Source organism: Lonchura striata, chromosome 15, assembly GCF_050655825.1.
Source record: "Lonchura striata isolate lonStrDom1 chromosome 15, ASM5065582v1, whole genome shotgun sequence".
NCBI lineage: Eukaryota > Metazoa > Chordata > Aves > Passeriformes > Estrildidae > Lonchura > Lonchura striata.
Window position 1 is genome coordinate 8,577,833 of NC_140717.1, and position 14,919 is coordinate 8,592,751.

The 14,919-nt window shown below is 45.1% G+C and overlaps 1 protein-coding gene across 7 annotated transcripts in view; it reads right to left on the reverse strand.

Moving 5' to 3' along the window:
* The window catches only part of HIC2 (HIC ZBTB transcriptional repressor 2), a 72,399-nt gene extending 57,869 nt beyond the window's left edge, over nucleotides 1-14,530 (reverse strand). For 6 of the 7 annotated variants that reach the window (XM_077787305.2, XM_021550001.4, XM_085593106.1 and 3 more), the window contains exon 1: nucleotides 14,395-14,530. The gene's annotated coding sequence lies outside the window, so the exon portion shown is untranslated. Of the gene's footprint in view, nucleotides 1-12,597; nucleotides 12,729-14,394 lie in introns of those variants that run through there. The other variant, XM_085593110.1, reaches the window with a different exon arrangement.
* Between the last annotated feature and the right edge of the window lie 389 nt (nucleotides 14,531-14,919).

Sequence of the window (14,919 nt, forward strand, 5' to 3'; positions counted from 1 at the left end):
TAGGATTCCATCTTGCAAGTTCTAGCACGTTTTAATTTATCCCAGGTCATACATCAAACGTAATATTAAAATTTAAGATGGCATTTCAGATTCAGACTTTCTTTTGCAGTTTGAGTACAGAGAACACAGTTGGGACTGTGGATGCACAAGCATATTAATACATAAACACAAACCTGCAGCCATCACTCAAGAAAAACAATTGGTCTTTAAGAGGGGAAAAAAGTTGTAAAAAGAATCAATTCCATTAAATAGCTCTATAAATCAATTCCACCAAAAATCAATGGGAAACTACATCCACCATGTGCCAAGTAACTCCCACACATCAGGTGCAACTGTCCGTGACAGCAACCACGCAGCAGCTCTGCCTGCCAGGAATTCAGGCAGCCAAGGGCTGAAGCAAGAACCCCAGCATTGCCCATGCTGCCCTCCTGAGTGCCCCAGCATTGCCCACACTGCTCTTCTGAGAGCCCTGGCACTACCCAGGATTCCCTCCCATTCCTGCCATGGTGCCTTAGCCCTGCTTGCTCAAGGGGAGCTGCAGCTGAGGTCTCTGGGAAAGCAGCTGCTCCCTCCCAAGGCACATCTGTTCATGGAGCTCATGCTGGGACCAGCCCTGCGCTCACGGAGCCATGTAGCCCCCACCTCCAGACCCCGTGGTGGCAGTCCCACCTAAAAATCAGTGGAGGAAAGCTCACGTTTCTTGTTAGAGCCAGGCATCTTACATGCCCGGGTCTGAAGTTAAGCCTGACTTCAGGATTTTCCAGCAAGTTTTGTGCCACATCAAGAGTCCCCAAAGGGGAGCTGACTTAGGCACAGATATGGGGAAGGTGGGAGGGGAACATTAAGGATGTGGGGCCCACGAGCCAGCAGCATGCAGTAAGTCACATACTGCTTAAACAAATTACTTTAAGCACAAGTTCAGGAGTTCCATACTGTGACAGTCTTGCTAGTTCAGTGACTCCCACAGTGACTGTGCCAGGCCACTGCCCTCTCACTTTCAAAGTGCAGCTCAGTTGCATTTTCACATTTATAGGTGGTGGGTGCCCCTTCAATGACTGGAGAAACCCTTGGGGCTTTCATTTTGTGCTGGCAGCTCTCAAATGACTTCAGAAACAAAACCCCTGGGGCTTTTGTTCTGTGTGGCAGAGCAGAGAGGGCATGGAAGATTCTGGCTTTGTTAAAACCTGTAGAAAAATTCATGTCCTGTGTCTTCCCCTTCATGTGCTTCACATGTGCTGTCATGTCTCTGGGCCATTAGAGACACACTGTTCAAGAAATTCAGACCTAGCATTTTTGCAATAGAAAAACTCAATAAATTGGCCTCTGCTATTCAGCACTAAGTACCGAAACCCATTTTTTCCTGTGGTAACTGAATGTCAAGTGTACCTTGACAGCTATTGCACACTCATGTCTGGTATTGTACATGTATGTATTTTGAGCAAAGAAAGAATACACATATGTGTAAAACAAATAATGAACAATTTAATGAGAGGGCTCACGACTGTCCCTGGCAGGGAACAAAACTATCTACTGCATCTCTCCAAGGCTCTGTGACCCAGCTGCAGGAGGGATATGATCTCCAAATTGCATTTTTGATCTTGGGCCTGATCTTAGGAATCAGCACTCTCAGCTTACTGATTTCAGTGGGATTTGAGAGCATTTGATATCAAACCTTCCATCAGTCACAAGTTTCCCCTAGATGTAAGGACATTCAGTTCTAGAAAGCAAGACTTTGACATAGGCTGGATGTTTGATGTCAAGAGTAAGTGGGAATTGTACAATCAGGAGCTTCAATCTAACCACTGGTATTTGGCAAAACAAATCAGCAATACAGTAAAGTCTGTCTCTTTTGAATTATTCCTTAAAACTCTGTCATATGACTCTTCTGCTCCAGAAGAATTAATCAAATATTAAAAAGTCTAATACTAAGCTGAAGGCCATTGTCAATAGAACACCCAGATTTTCCTGCAATTAACAGTGAAAATTCTTCATTTTCCCTGTTCCTAAATGCATCTGCATTGATACTTCATTTACTGGGATTTCAATTTCATACAAGTCAGGAAAAAAATACTTGTGGCAAGTAGCCTTGAAGTATTATAGTAAGAAAGAGCATTTGCAGAGAGTTTTTAAAGACAGATCCTGTTTTAAAGAGTCTCCATGCACAAACAGATGCCACTTGCTTGAATGTAACTTGCAACTATTTTGGTGGGTCTCTGAAGTTCTGCAGTAGCTTACAGTGAAGAAATTACTGTTGGATTTATGAAGGACAGCCCAAAGCACGGTGTAAAATTTGTGTGGAAAGAGACACAGAAAACAGATAGGAATAAACACAGCCCAGGGAACAAGGAGATTATAGTGATACAGCAAATATGTAGGAATGGTTGGGAAAAACAAGTATGTGCACAACTTGGGAAGAAGAAAAGAATCCCACAGATTAGATAACCAAAATTTCAATAAGCAGATACTATGGACTAGGAGGCAATGCCAGCATAGGAATCTGAAGTGTCAACTTATATTTAAAGACTGTCATAGTTAAAATCATAAACCAAATTGCTTAATAGGTAAATCAGATTAATTTAAAGATTAAGCTATGAAAATTGACTCAGAGAGAGGATTGTAAGGATCTCTTATTTTTAAATCCTACTCCTGAACTCTTTTTTACTCAAAGAAAAAAAAATCTTAAATCCCATTTCCTGACAGTATAGGGCTAAAATGTTAACACTATATTTCATAACATTTAACGTGAAACAGGATTACTGTGCTGACTTGTTCTTGAAGAACAAATACACTCTACAAACTAGATTGGGAAGGAGGTAGATTTCTTTCTGACAAATCTGCTGACAAGAAGCAGGACAGAGAAAACATTTTTTTTCTCTATGACTTCTGGGGATGAGCAGAATTTAAAAGTCTGCTGTCCTCAGTAGCACTGATGTACTCTTCCAGTTGGACTTTTTTTGGTTCAGTTATTCACTGTAGAGACTGACTTACTATGAATGACCATGCTTTTTTTTCCTACTCAGATGAAAGGAAAAGAAATGCCTTGTTAACCTTAAGTTTAAAATAAGCCAGAAAGATCTTATGAAGAAGATCCAATGACCCATCAGAAGGAATAACTTCTTAAAACCAGCCAGGGAACTGCGTCCTAAGAAAAATAAAGATTCAAACCCCTACCCAAGCAGACTTGCTAGCCAGAGCCTTCTCTGACACCACAGTCTATCTGGGACTTCCCTGTGTCAGAGCCTTTTACAGAGAGCACTTAGGCAGCAAGTGTGTCACACATCCAGCGAGGCTCGTAACTTCTTGCCTGTTTTCTCTTGAGTCTCTGAACTGTGACCTCAAAGCAAATGAATCTGAGAAGAAAATACATTAATCAGGCATTCACTGAGCCAGGCTCTGGGTTTTTAAAGCGGGGATCTGAATCAGCTGTATCGCCTCCCACTTCTTTCCTGATACAATTAGTCAGCATCTGCCCCGGCAGCCAACCCGCTGCCTCTCCGAGGGGGGACAAGCAGCTGCAACTCCCTTGCCCACTGCTACTTCCAAGTGGGCTGCAGAACCACGGAGAACAGCTTCTGAATTCCAGCTGGTGAAGGTTAGCATCCCTTCCCTGGGCTCAGGGGAATGAGAGGAGCTGAGAACAGCTACCACTAACAGCCTCTTTGATTCCCTGCTCCAGTCCAAGTGCAGGTTCAGACGTGTCCCAGCCACACCTCTCCCACCTTGGGCCAAGGCCATGCCAGCTCTACACACCTGTTGGAGGCTTCCCCACATTTTAAGGGAATCCCCAGAAGGGGATTTGCAGGTGCTCCACTCCCTTCAAAGAGCACAGGCAACAATCATCCTGGGAAATTGGACCCATAGCATTCAATGTGGCCCTCTGACCTTTACCAAAATGTTCTTAGCCCACCAGGCTGGCAGGACTGAACTTTATAGCTAAGTGTTTTGAAAGAATCATATGCTTTTAAAATCCAGTTGAATTTTTGCTAGGGAAACTTTACAAAGGCATCATCAGTGTATCCACAGGAGTTTTGCAATTTCAGGTTACAGGTGATTACAGCAAATAAACAGACATGCAAGTCAGGGTCGGAAGTGGGCTTCTACTTAGAGCCTGCCTCACCAGGCATTTGGAAAATAAATAAACTCCCCCAAGCAGTTCTGTTTTACCCAACAGCTTTAAGGTTCCAGCCCCACTCCTAGGGCTGGATTGTGCAAGCTCTTACTCCAGCAGTCACACTGAGTTCAAGCAAAGTGCCTGAGTAAGCGTTTGCAGAATCTGACCCCCCCAGCCAGTTATCTATACAGCACCTATTTGGGCCTTGCACTGCAAGCTCTTTAGCTGGGGACATTGTCTGGAAGTATATTGTAAGCTGCAATGGGCTTTATCTCCATTTATAGCATTAAATCTAATTTTTGGTGCCAAGTGCAGCATTACCTTTACAATGACATCTATTAAAGACATTTTTCCCTGGAGACTGTGATCTGAACAACAACCAGTTTGCACTGTTCATATTTTTGTTTTATTACAAAACTACTATGTTCATATTATCTTTCCACTTCTCTAATTTCAAGCATTTTCTTAAAATACAGTACAACAGACACTGAATTACAGAAATCCCACACCCTGGCATTACATGGACTTCACCTGAGATGCTGCCATCCTTCCTTCCCAGACGATTTACAAAACAGGGAGGTTAAAGTTAAAGCACCAAACTTGACTGGTTAGTCTCCAGTAATGTGTAAGTTTAGAAGAGGCTTGTTTTCTCTGTGCCATCAGAAGCATTCTTGATGGGCACCCAGCCCCTTTCCCCCTGCCCTGACACAGAGGGGCAAGGGACAGCAGCCTGGCACAGCATGGAGCAGTTTTTTTTCCCACTTATGGGAAAAAATATTGCAAGTTCCCCTGAAATGCTGCATCCTGCATGCCTCAAAGGACAGCTGCTACCTTCTCACTTAGAAAAATGTGACCCCAGCCAGTCAATCTACAGCACTAATGCTGTGAGATACCCTCCCACTCACCACTTTTGATGGTCAAAACCATTGAAATGCAGTGACTTCCCCTCCACCTCAAAAGGGCATGCGCTTTGCTTTTGCTCCAGGAAGTTTTAGGGAGGGTGCTTTGGGTTTTTCAGTTTTTGGTGAGAGTACAACCCAAGCTGTTTTAGATAAACACAGAGGTAGCAGAAGTCCATGTGTAACCACAGAGGAAGCGAGCACAAATAAGCAAATGTTCTGAATAATGGCAGCACAGATGCACATGGAAACTTGCTTGAACTCACCTGGACTCCTTTCCCCCTTTCTCGTCCAACCAGTTAAAGGATAGGGAACATCCCTGGCCTCTGGCATATGGCATTGGATGCTCTGGGCATTAGGTAGAAAACTGATAAGTCTTTTGAAATGGAACAGTTGGTGTCATGTAGCACAGGTCCCACTTCATATGAACTCTCAAAATTTGGAAAGGAGACGGAGGTTTTATTTATTACAAATGAAGCAGAGAAACTGAGGTGCATTATCAGTCATTTGGCTCTAATTGGAGTGGAAGCTGGTTTGCTGGGCTATGGCTGTGGCTTGTGTTCCGTTAAGGAAGAACTCTTCTGCAGCTTTCAGAAAGCCATATCAACATCTCAGAAAAGGTTAACTGAATATGCCAGAGACAAAACTGTAAGTCACAGATTACTAATTATGAAAGCATTGTGAGATCTTTGAGTTGAAAGGATCTCTTTTCTGGATAGGCAAATATTTTAATTCCATACTACAATGATCAGTGTTTCAGCAGGAGTCTTAAAATATATTTTCCTTCCATGACTGTCCTCTATGGTTAGTTACACCTCCATGCATGATTTCAAGTACTACAGCTCTATCAAAAGTACTAGTTTTCTCTGCATTTGGTTCCACTTACAAGACTCTGAATTATTAGTACAGCATTCAGTTTGAAATCCTCTTGCACAACTAACAGGGTGCAATATTAGAAAATAGCAGTTACTATTGTTATTTTCTGTTCATTAAATGCTAATGGAAATTCAGCCCATCTTCAAAATACCATGGCTTTACACAGGCAGAGGTGAAGAGGTACAGACATATGAAATTATTTTTCCAGATTCAAACAACCTATCTGTGGCAAACAAATTTTCATACTCAGCTCTGTTTTAGCCACCAATATAGAGGCTATCAGAATGAAGTTGATGGTCCTCTCTCCAGACTTAGGTCACTTTTTCCCTCACTCATGACCTGAGGAATATCAATACAACAATTAAACCTATCACCTTGCAAGCAGCTACCAGAAACTGGGAGACCCAGCCTGACTGGAATAAACCAGCTGACTACAGCTGCTAAAAAGAGGTCCACACTTGGGCAAATACTCAAGACATTCCTTCTCCAAGGCACCACCCATAATAACAGGCCAACAGTCTCAAACACCTCTGCATTTGGATGGATATGCAGAACCGCATACATTAAACTGCTTTTCTTGGAGTTCATTTAAGAATGCTGCCAGCTTGTAAACAGCAGAGTCAGTTTTGCTGCCAACACAATTTCTACCTAGAGCAAACGGAAGTGCTTTTCCAAGAATTTCCAAGACTCTTGCATCACACCATGTGCTGGCATTGCACCATGCAACCCAGGGAGGGAAGACACAAAAATACAAGCTGCTGCTTGGTGCATCCTGAAGGGGATTATGTAGAGGCATTTACTTATTTTCAGGAAGAGACTGATAGTGCAGAACAGACCTTCCAAAAACTCCCAGTGCTCACTGCAGGGGAACGTAGTCTCGTTAATACTTCCATTGCTGTAGCAAAAAGAGAGTAATTTTTATAGCTGGCATGTTTCAATTTTCATTGCAATTTTGAAACCTTGTTTGATAAGGTGCAGTGGAGACTAAGAAATGTAGCATGACTTCTTCTCTAGCCTCCCTCCCCCGTCAGGGGTTTTGCATAATCCTAAAGCATTAGTCCTTTGGCTACTTTACCATTTTGAAGAGTTATTAGAATTATGTGCATGATGACAGCATTTACAGAGTGTTGCTAAGGTCAGGGTCCCATTATGCAAACTTTTAAATATGATGAGCATTTATAAGATAAATACACAAAAAAACCCAAGGACATTATATTCTCGATACTTTAAAGATGAAGAAAAAAACTTGCTTAACTTCCTTCATGACCATAGCATGGAAAGTTTAAATCAGAGAGGGAAACAGAATTCCTTGGACCACAAGCTCACCCAAAAGAATTAAATGTGGGCAAATATTCAACCACTGCATCAATTCATAAAAGCAAATGCTTATAACCAAGCTTTCTGGGTAAAATTTTTCAAGTCATAATTTACATTACTTTTAAAAAACACTCAGCCAAACATCACTCTGCTAACATTTGAAGCATTTCTATGGTTCTAGCTATGTACACTTCATAGCTATGCACACATATTTATAATTTTTAGTGGATTCCTTGCCATCTACAACTTTGGTAGATATTTTCCCCGCCTAGAAGGACATCCATGTTTTTCTTTGAAGACTGGACTTAATCATGTCATTAATATCACATTATCAAAGAACATTTGAGCTGCCTAGAAAAGAACAAAGAGCTTTTTTCAAGGACTTGATGAGTTTGATGCAAAAAGTTCCACATGAGGACTGTTCTGGATACTTTATAAGGGTAAACAGAAACTAGGAATAACAAAGCACCTCACCCTTCCAGGGATAGAGGAAACAACATTAAATAAAAATAGCACAAGTTTGTCTCACTGTCATAATTTCAAACCTTCTTTCAAACAGACCTTGTTTTAAAAAAGCATTATTCAATTGTATGTCTTTCCTAGTGAAGTTTTGTGGACAATTTGTCCCTCCACGGAAAAGCCACTACTTCACTGCTCCATCCACTCTGGGCACTCTAGCCCTTCTCACCAGGAGCCTCTTGCAAAGGGACAGAGAAGCTGTTTTTTCAGTTTAGTTCAATAACCACTTATTTCAGACTGCAGAAAGCAACTGAGATTTGAGGAGGGGCAGAAGAGCGGGAAAGCTGACTTCCCTCCAAATGAAAACTAGGTGTTAGAAACTAGTATCTGCTAGTTTCAAACTCAGGAAAGAGCAGCAAAAATAGAGAATAATCAGTTCACTTTTGCTCAAATAACACTTATTTTGCTTTGCATTTAAATTGGAGCTGAATAAAAATCACAGAATAAGTCACACAGGAAGCGACCTCAGGAGGTCATCAGAAAGTATTTTGATCTGAAAGTATTTTGATAAGAAAATATTTTACAAATATTTATATTTAACACTTTAAAACCTTCAAGTTTAACATTTCATTGAATTTAATGCTATATAAGAAGTTTCTTGAGTCACTTCTCAGAAACAATAACATAGTAAATTAATTTTGTTTCTGATTTGCATGTTGAATCATAGCCTGAATGTGTTAACCCTGTCCTTCTGCCTAACATGACATTTACTTTAAAGTTATTTTAGTTGCACATCAACATGTTTTAATAGGTACAGACCAGCAAGATCCAGTCTTTCTGCAGGAGAGTAACTAGCAAAAAGACAAACAAGCAAGCTTTAAAATAAGGTTTCTTGTTGGCTGATTTCAATTCTCAGTTAAAACTGGCAATACAAATTACTCTATTCTGTTCTTTATTGAACAATAGAAAAGATTTCCAAACTGTCAAACAGGCCAGTGGTATCTTGACAGCAGATGGAAACGCAGTAAGTATGGCAGTGTCTACTGCCACTACATGGCAGTGTCTTTATGTGACTCCTAGAAAACTGAATCCCCTCACTGAATGGCTCTTTATACAACAGGAAATGAGCACACATTTAGGGGAAGGAATCTGCTGCACACCCCTATCATCTTAAACAGGTCCAGGAATGAATGGGACTAGCCCAGCATGAAGAGCAGTCAGGTTGTTTATCCCAGTCACTCCATCGTGTATCTCTTTTTACACTCGTGGCAAAGGACTGATTTGAAGACAATTTATCTTGCAGTGTTTGGTTCAGTGGGGGAAGGGAGCGAATAGGGCAAACTGATATATTATGGAAAGCCATCCCCTGTTCTTTTACCCAGGGGACTGAAGGACAGCAAATGCCTCAGGCCAGCGTACTGACATGAAATGTTTCCTACTTCCCATCCAGAACCTAGGTGAGGACAACACTGACACGTTTTTCCATCCAGTATCTAAAGCTGGAACAACACAAGGGAGTTGTTCCTAACTCCTGCACAGAGCTCTCAGAACACCTAGCAACAGAAGCAAGAAGTTTGCCCTGTATTCAGGGATGCTTTTACTGGGAGGGTTCCCTGGTGATTGTTTTGAGCAGGAAACCAATCTCTGCACTTCTTTAAACTCTTCTTTCTGCCAGTTGAAGACTCAGACCCTTCTCCCAACTTAGCTGTCAGTGCATTTCTTCTGGCTGTTTCTGCAGGACAGCTCAGTTTGTCTTTTCTCCATTAGAGAGAGTAAAGTGAAGGAAGCTTCCTACAATTGGTCCATTTCCAAATGCCCGCTTAAGGTTTTCAGTTTAAAAGATCACTCTTTAGCCCCTTCAAATCCGCAGGGTGCGCATCCGAAAATGTGATATAATACATATGTAATCCTAGATAAACTACACTCCCCAGCCCTTTCCATTAAGTAAAATCAGTAACTAGAATCCCTGTTTAGGATTTGTGATTACAAGGATCACTGTCCACCCTACCCTAGTCAAACAATACGGGCTCCAGGAAAGCATGAGAGCCATCATTTCAATAACGCAAAACCCTGTTGCTTCCACTCCAGAACAGCTGACTTGAAGTGCATGCTAGGCTGTGCTTATTAACAAAATGAGAAATCTGATACATAGAAAGAAAACACTATGTGAGGATTAATCCTGGATTGCAGTCTGTAGCCAGCACTGGGCCATCATCCAAACACAGATGAAAAAGAACAGAATTTCTCCCACCTGTCACTTACAGCAGGTACAGCTATTGCTGTGTTGTATCCTCATCCTTTACAGCTATTGTAACAACTCATTTTGTATCAGCTTAAAATTCAAGATTGACTTTACTGTTTCATTTCTTCCTTGTTTTGTGGGAGCCAGCACTGGAGGGTGAAATTTCTTTCCAGGAATTACAAACAAGCGTGAGTAACTTACAAGTTTGGACAGCTAGCACAATACACGTATGCTTTAAGGAAAGAAACCCAGCTTAAATCTAGCATCCTATGGGAACCTGAAGAAGCTAACTGAACAAGAAAATATAACTCTCAGAAACATCTTTTTAACACTGTCCTGCTGCTTTTGAGAGAAGTAAGCACACTGTCACTGCTGATTGCAAGAGACCTGAACAAACCAATGCAGTTTCTTTGCCAATGAGCTACTGCACAGCAGAGTGAAATCCCTCTTGCAACGCATTGTCCTTGCTCCTGATAGTACAGCAAGGCAAAAACCAAAATAAGAAGGCCTAATGGCTCAGTCACTGGTGTTCAATACACACCAAACCAAAGAAGTCATCTTTATTTTTTTAAAATATATTCTCCTGCTTATGGTTGGGTTGACACTCTGTTGTTACAATGCCACAGCTGAGCCCAGTTAATTTTTCTCCAAGCCCAGCAGGGAAGGCATTTCTGCTGATGCTGAAATGGGCCCTTCCCATTGAGCTTCGCCTGTCACAATACAGCCAATATAATGGCTATGGCACAAATGTGATTCTGCTTTCTTCCACTCCAACACCACATTTGCTGCAGCACTGAAATGTCACTTTGTGGCAATGTTCTTCCCTGGCTGTTGGCAGAAGCTGCAGTGTTGTTCATGTGCTTTATCAGTCCGATTTGGTCAGGGTATGGGAAACTTGGTTTTCTGTAGAGAAAACATGGCAACCTCTTCCTACCAATACCTCTGGCTGTCAAGCTGTGATATGTTCATCAGACTGGATGACAGGGTTAAATGCTGCAGTCAGCACAAACAGTTCTGATAGGAAGGCAAATGCACCTCGCTTTTCAAACATCATCCCATTTCCCTACATCTATCATCAAAGAAGGCAGGAGGAGCTCAAAGAATAGCCACATACTATTTTCTGCAAGGTCAGAGGAATGCATAACATACAGTTTATGTTTGGAAGCTCTTAATTACTATGGGCTGTAAAGATGCTAGAAAACGACAACTCTCATTGCAAGATCTGCTGTTCACAACTTCCAATTTCATGCTGTGACCACCAATTTTGGGCTGTGGTGGCTGTTTTAGAGAGTTTTAATCCATTACATAGCCAAACTGCTTAGCATTATGTTGTTTTCCAGTTATTTTAAACAACTAATCAAAATAAATTGAACATGTACCCTTCTGGAACAAGGCCTCTCACCTTCTCTTTCTCTCCTCTCTCCCCCCACCCCTTGTCACACATCAGCTTCTGCCAAACAATTCAGCACTGACACTACAGCACATCACGTGATACCAAGTGCTTCAAGCATCTTGCAATACTTATTACTATCTACACATCCATAAGTCATTCCCCCCAGAAACGTATGTGAATACTAACGTGAGCTACTTCCTTATGCATTAAAGATTTAGAGCTCTCCCACATCCTTGGAAGAAGCTTGTCCCCACAAAACTGAAAAACCATCCCTTTTATGTGTGCGTCTCATCTGCATTTCACGTAGATTAGGAAGCATGACATAAGGAAAACCTGCCACATCCTCATACTCTCCCATTACTCCTGCTTGTGCTCCTGTGGCCACACAAGTCTGTCATGATTAAGCAATGGATTTTAGATGTCAAAGAACAAGGCACTTACACAGGGTATCCTTACCCATGTTAGAATGGAAAGTAACAAATGTAAGAGGTTGCTTATTCTTAATGCTGATCTCCTCCAGAGCTAAAATGATATGTCAGTAGCAGGTGTCAAGTTTGAAGACCCCCCCTCCCCTTCTTTTTTTTTTTTTTTTCTTAAATAAATATAACAAAGGGCACACAGATTTGACCTAATGGGTCAACCATCAAAAGTTAAACTGATTTAAATAATTAGACCTAGAATGTCAGGCATCACTGCAAATAATTGCTCCTAATGCTTTTAGGATTAGATTGCTAATGAAAAGGCGAAAAAAGGAGGCCATTTGCAGTTGTGGAAATAAGTCAATTTTCTTTCCGTATGTCATTTTCCTCACGAAGATTTGCTATGAAATCTTAAGGAGTCATTTACAGCTTTCTCTCCAGAGCTGCTATAGTATATACAATAGTTCTGAGTAATACAAAATAGCAATAATTCATCTTGAAATATTCATTGTTTATACACTGTATTTATCAAGCATAGCAAACATCTGCTCATAGTTCTGACATTTTCCAATGAAAGTGACTATTGCATATTGTTTTCCCCTTAATTTCTGGAAAAACATGGGAGCTATTCAAATATAAACAGCATTCCACAACAAATTTAAACCAGTTTTAGTCACAGGACAGTTCATTAGCAGAATGTAATTCTGATGCTCTTAACTGGTTTTTGGCTGCTCTCTCAGATTTATTCTAACAACTAAGTAATACCCTGAGTGATTTCGGTAACCGTCTGCTAAAACACTGGGTTCCATATATAATTCATTAATTCTGTGTAAATGCGTGTATACCCCCGCCCCACTCACACATTCTAACGCCAAAGTTACCCGTCTCTGGAAGTGCCCAGACCACCCGAGTTCTCAAAGGTTGCAGATTTCGCAGCAGAAAGATTCGAGTGCCCAGACCCCGTGTGTACATCCGCGTTCCCCGGGCGGCGGCGGGGCCGGGCGCGGTGTCCGGCGGCCGCGGAGCCCCCGGGAGGAGCGCGGCTGGCGGCCCCGATAACGGGGGGCGCGCCGAGAGCCGCCCGCCGCCGCCGTGCCCACTTCCACCTGGGACCCGGCCAAGCAGAAGTCAATAATTGACTTCTCCGTCGGCTCTCGCCCCGTACCAAGGGGGCCGGGCACGGGCTGGGCGCTGCGGGCACCGCGGGGCTCCCCGGGCCGCGCACCGCGCAGGGGGCCGGCACGCAGCCTCCCCCGCCCCCACTCCCCCGCCGGCTTTGCTTTGCTTTTAAATGCAACCAGAAAAACACAAAAAGCCCGTCTCCCCCCGCCGCCGAGCTGGCACCGGCACCGGCGCGCCGGGAGATGCAGAGCCCGGTCCAGTTTCGCGGCGCCGTGCTCCCGGGACCGGGCAGCCGCGGGTACAACCAGCCTTCTCGGTTCCCTCAATTGCGATGTCGAGCGCCTCGGCAATAATATTGCCAGCCTGGACGTACAATTTCTTTTTTTGTTTTTTTTTCTTTCTTTTTTTTTTTTTTTTTTTTTTTTTAATCGGGTGGACAGCTCTACGCTGCCTAGCGCGGCCGGGGAACGTGCATTTCCTGCGGGGCACAAAGCCGGCGGGCAGGGTCCGGGGAGCCCCTGGCCGCGGGAGGGTGCGCGATCCTGCTCCGTCCATTGCGTCCGAGATGGGGCCGTAACAAAAGCCAGAGACCCGCAGCGACGGGCAGAGCGAGCGGGGCCGGCGGGTCCTTCCCTCCGCGATCCCGAGCAGCCGAGGGGGGCGGCGGGGAAGGGGGGAGCCAGGGCAAAAGTTCACCGCGGTCCCGGTAGGGCAGGGGGTGCTCGGTGGGGCTGGGGCCGGCGCTGGGGTTGGGGGATGCCGGCCTGGCTCGTCGCCTCGCAGCCCGGCGGATGGACCGCGGGGGGCGGGAAGGAGGCGATGCAAGTCCCGGGAGCCCCTTTCCTGCCCTCTTCTCCACAATGCGGCCAGATCCCCGGCACAAACACGCCCCCCGGCACCCCGGGGCTCCGCTCCCTCCTTTCGGGAAAAAAATGAAATCAAATAAAATACAATACGGCTCACTTGAAGGGACGAATGGGGATGGGGAACAGCCGACTGCTCCGGGGCTGCCTGCGCGCCCCGCCGGTCAGCCCCACGCTGGCCGGCCCCGGCGGGCAGCAGCTGCGGCCCCCGCCCCGACCCCACTGCCGCCGGGGAAGGGGCAGCGCACACCCGTGCGCACACACACAAATGGCACGAGAGGGGGGGAAAGTTTCCAGCCGCTTCAACCAAATAACCAACATTTGCGGCTCCAGACAGGCACGGTGGCCAGCACACCGATGCACGCCCCGGGCCCCGAAGCAACGGGGCAGCGCGCCCGGAGAGCGAGGGGAGGGGGCCCGGGGCACGGAGAGAGGGGGGCAGGAGCAGAGAAACCATCTCGGGTCTTTTCAATGGAAGTACCGCCGGTGCCGGGCACGGCTGATGCAGGGCAGGGAACAAGGGGACACCCCCGCCACCCCGGCGACTCTCCCGAGCGGACCCGTGCAGATGGGCAAATCACCGGGGCTGCAAATAAAGAGCGGGGGAGCGGGGCTGGGCTGCAGCGCGGAGCCCGGCAGCGCCCGGCCGCCCCGCGGGACCCGCGCCCCCGCCCGCGCCCCGCGCCGCGTTACCTTCTTATTGCATCTGGAGCAGCAGCTTTTCTTCCCCTTCCCCTCTCCTCCTCTCCCTCTCCTGTCCTCTCGGTTTATACCAGCCTGTTCCTCATCTCACAGCCTTCCTCCCAGCGCCATCTTGCAAGCTTGTGACGTTGGGAGCCGCTCACCCCTGACCCACATTTGAATAGAAGCCAAAATGAAAAAAAGAAGAGGAGAGAGCGAGGGAGAGAGGAGAGAAAGAGGGAAAAGAAGAAGAAGAAAGAGCGGAACAAGGAGAAGCAGGGAAAGCAGCAGCTAAGCAAGTGCTGTGCCAGTGTGGAACAGCATCGGCTCTGCTCCCTTGCCAGCTAGTTTAGTAATAAGCAATTTCCTGCTTTTGCAATAAATGTTGCGGCGGCGGGGCTGGGAAAGGGACGGGGATCTGAGTAATTCCCATCGAGGGACCAGGGCTTCCCCCACCCCGAGCCGCCCCCCCTTCCCTGCCACCCACACCCCGAAACCCAGCCCGCAGCCTGACCACTGCCTCTCGGTAACCCAAAT